General features: G+C 56.7%; 1 non-coding gene across 1 annotated transcript; it reads right to left on the reverse strand.

Annotated features, from left to right (window-relative positions):
* Positions 1–436: 436 nt before the first annotated feature.
* On the reverse strand, positions 437–600 carry LOC111726053. The gene has a single exon (XR_002773946.1). It is a non-coding gene; the product is annotated as a U1 spliceosomal RNA (small nuclear RNA).
* Positions 601–4246: the final 3646 nt, after the last annotated feature.

Consider the following 4246-nt stretch of genomic DNA (forward strand, 5'->3'; position numbering starts at 1 on the left):
GGCGGCTAAGGCGCCAGCCCCATACACCTTAATCGTGGCGGGTTCGAATCCAGCCCTAGGCCCCCCCCCCCCAAAACAACCGAAAAACAGCCGGGCGTCGTGGCAGGCGCCCGTGGTTCCAGCTACTTGCGAGCCTGAGGCAGGGAGGCAGGAAACTCCCCGGAGCCCAGAAGTTGGAGGTTGCTATGAGCTGTGATGCCATAGCGCTCATGCCCACGGGGCATCGCTTGTGAAAACAAACACAGACACACTGCCGCGCCCGGCACACCTGAATCTTTCCTCTTCTCGCTTTCTCCACCAGACCTTATCCCTTATCAACTAGGCCATAGCTCGGCCCCGTTCGTCAGATCTCGTGACAGAACCACACGGACATTATCTAGGCATAAACACGGAAACATACAGACACGCCTCTTCTAATCTTTCACCGACACATTACCAGGGGAGAGCGCGAACGCAGTCCCCCACTACCACAAATTATGCAGTCGAGTTTCCCACATTTGGGGAAATCGCAGGGGTCAGCACATCCGGAGTGCAATGGATAAACCTCGCCCTGGGAAAACCACCTTCGTGATCATGGTATCTCCCCTGCCAGGTAAGTATGAGTTGCTGTCACCGTCTCCGCACCTACCCTCGCGCCCTCCTCGCGTTCAACACACGGTCGCTCGCCCCGCGCCGCCCTCACACCCTCACCCCCGCAGGACTCCTCGCTCTAGCCACGCCGGTCAGGAAAACGGCCCCGGCGCCGCCCGGATTTCGCCCACGCGGGGCGCCCAAGCCCAGGCTGGGCGGGACCGGCAGCCTCTGCGCGCTCCGCTCATCTGCATACGCCACGCCCCCGTCTCGCCCCGGCGGGGACGCCGGACTCGCTCTCCCGGGAGTCTCCGGCCGGGGTGGGCGCGCGGGCACCGGACTGGGACCTGCAGGGGCGACCCGAGAAGACGAGTCCTCGTGGCCCCTCAACTCCCCCGCCCAGCCCTTGAGGGACGCCACCGCGGGGCCGCGTCAGGACTCGGGTTTGGTCTCACCTTCCTTTACAGCTAAAAGCGACCAGAGCCACTTTCGGCCCCTTCTGGCCTCGCCAGCTGGAGCTATCTTCAAGTGACTCAGGAAAGGCCTTTTTGCCGGTTGACGTTGAGTCGTGTCTTAAGAGGCGTAAAAGCGGCGCAGACCGCTCCAGAATAGGTAGCAGCCAGACCTCCTAACGCTGGAAGAACTCTAGGTCTTAAGTTTGAAGGAAGAAAGTCAGGACCAGGCGCCCCCACGTCCCAGTCCCCATCAGCCCCAACCGCGCGGCGTCCCTGCCGGTAGCCCTTCGGCCCCCGCTCCCTGGCCGGGCGGCCTCACCGAGTGCCACCCGGTCCTTTCTGGCGTGGACTAGGAGAAGGTGCCGGCGTTGTGACGGAGCGAGGCAGCCTTGCGCCGACGCCCCGGGTGGACCCTGCCTGGCTCTTGGCTCCTGGCTCCGCGTGCCTCCGTCGCTTCCGAGTGCCTCCGTCGCTCCGGCCACCCTTTTACTGTAGCGCGTGGCCTGCGCCGGACGCGGTACTGGCACCCGGGAGCCAAGAGGCCTGTTTGGAGGAGGAGCGCGGGTGGGAGAAATATCGACGCCAGGCACAGCGAGTAAATTAGCGTGGTGGGTACTGGGGGGAGAACACGGAAGAGGCTGCCCGCGGTGAGAAGGCACCAGGTGAGCGGAGCCTTTAAGAAGGTGAGGGAGTTGGCCACGAGGGTCGGCTGCGGCGGGTGGGGGGCGCTGGGCAGGACTGTTTCCAGAGCCCCACTAAAGAGAGGTGTGAAATCTAAGAGAGGTAAAATCTTAAATCTGGATGAGCCAGGTTTTGAGCAGAGGAGTGGCTTGATCTGTCCCAAAAACCTAAAATGAAATAAAATCACTCTACTCTGGCTGTCAGGGTGGCAAGGGGGAAGAGTAGGGAGACCACTTAAGACGACTTGCACAATCCAGGCAAGATGATTTGGTGTAGGGGAGAAAACATAGCTTCTCTCATTTCCCGCGTTAACGTTCTTAGTGGAGACGCTCTGATGAGAACAAAAGTCAAACCAACAAAAGAAAAACAAGCAGAAGTTTATTACCTCGTGCTCTGGTCTACCCCGCCACACAAGAGAGGCCGTTTATGGGCCTTACTTAAACAATATGTTAACAAAGAGCCATAAATAGCGACCAGGGGAGAGAGCAGGTCCAGTCTTTTAAAAGGTGGGAAGACAGGCGAGTGCCTCTGGTGCCCGCTGGGCCGTATCTCAGCCGTCTCCAGTCAAGGAGGGTTTCTGTCCTGCCGTCAGGGCGGGAGAGGCCGAGGCAGAGTGTCGCCTTGCGTTTCCAGTGTCTTTAACACTCCTCAATATTTTGGGGAGGGGTATTTTGGTTTCCTTCATTGGCTTAAACCAGACTGAAGCAATGGATAAACAAAAGGGGCAGGAGAGGAGCGTGAGGCAAGTAAGGTGCCGAGTGCTTACCCTTGACTTGCCTTTTCCTGCTATTTGTATTAGGATCAGTGTCCTCGAATGAGAAGGGGCTGAAGGCTGGCTTGGAGGTAGATGGTGTGTGGACTAGTGGACCCTCCCCCGTGGGCTGGGGGACTATATTTGTATTACAACTCTCACCCAGGAGCTCTAGCAAGTGGTGTTGAGAGAAATTACTGGTGGAGCTTAACAGGGAGCATTTGTTTCCAACCCGTGATTTCTCTGTAGGTAGGATCTTGTGCGGGCTCAAAGCCAGTGTTGGGTCCGAGAAAGCCTCCCAAATTAACCCCAACCAACAAACTCGAGACTCGCTCCGATGTAAAGGGCATAAGGTGAGATTTTATTACAGACCCGGGAGGCCCGGGGGCCCGGGGGCCCGGGGGGCCCAGGGGCCCTGGGCCTGGACTCTCCTGGCATGCAAGCCGAGGACGAGCCCTGAACTCGGGGTGAAGGCAGTTTTTATGGGGTACAGAAAGCAAGAGGGGTAGGGTCGGATACGAGTACACTTTTCATTGGTGGTTGGTGATTTCATTAGTAAAGGAGGAAGTAAAGGAGGATTTGCATTGGTAGCTGATGATTTCACTAGTAAAGGTGAATTTGGATTGGTACATTTGAGGGGTGGAGGGTCCCTTAACCGGGGGCTAGAGTTGGTGCAACCTGGTTACCTGTATTTTAAGGTAATAGAAACTTATTGTTTTATTGCAGTAGGGTGACTTAGTAAGGAATTGGGGGGCTTATTGCTCTGTTGCCCAGGGTGGTACTATTTGGTTGAGTAACTATGAAAGGAATGAGAAAGGTTGCAGGGTGGGCCCTGCGGGTATGGTTTAAGCAACTAGGAATGGAATGGAATGGGGAGGGTTACAAGGTGGGCCCTGCAGGCCAGGGCCCAGGAACAGAACTTATGTGGAAACAACAAAATGGAGCTGATCTGGTCCTCACACCAGAACCTTGGGAGCCTTAATCCAACAAATGTACTAAAGGCCTCTTATCCTAGCCAGGCATTACTCTAGCCATCTGTGGTTGGAGCAGTCCACAAAGTAGACAACGAATCCCTGACCTCATGGAGCTTACAGTCTAGCGGGTGAAGTTTAGGTACAACATTCCCCGAGAGTGGCCTGGCGGGGTGGCTCCCGCCTGTAATCCCAGCACTCTGGGAAGCCCAGGGGGGCGGACTGCTTGAGCTCAGGAGTCCGAGACCAGCCTGAGCAAGAGCGAGACTCTGGTCTCGACTAAAAACAGAAAAACTAGCCGGGTGTCCGTCACGGGTACCTGCAGTTCCAGCCACTCCAGCAGAGGCCGAGGCAGGAGGATCGCTAGAGCCCAGGAGTTTGAGGATGCTGTCAGCTAGGCTGACACCACTGCACTCTACCCAGGGCGACAGAATGAGACTCTGTCTCAAAAACAAGAAAGAAAGAAGAAAAAGAAGCACACCTAAGCGTCAGAGAGATGAGCACTGATCGAGGGGAAAAGACAGCAGAGAGGGACAAACAGGAAGGATGGGCGCCCACTGTGGAAGCGGAGATGAGAGACAAGACGTCAGGGAGGGCCTTTTCCTTCCTCGCGGCAAAGGAGGCCGTTTGCTGTCCAGGGTGAAAGCATCTTGCTCTGTAACCCAGTATCTTGCTCTTGGCTCTGAAAACCTGTCGTTGGTTTCGCAATAAACTTTGTTTCACGCCTGCCTTGCTTTGGTGGGACTGGTCTTTTTTCGGCCAAGAGCACACCAAGAACGCAGACAACTGCCTGAACCCCCCCACCCACGCACTCCCCC

The sequence above is a fragment of the Otolemur garnettii genome, unplaced genomic scaffold (assembly GCF_000181295.1).
Source record: "Otolemur garnettii isolate 467f Iridium unplaced genomic scaffold, OtoGar3 scaffold00052, whole genome shotgun sequence".
Classification (NCBI taxonomy): Eukaryota; Metazoa; Chordata; class Mammalia; order Primates; family Galagidae; genus Otolemur; species Otolemur garnettii.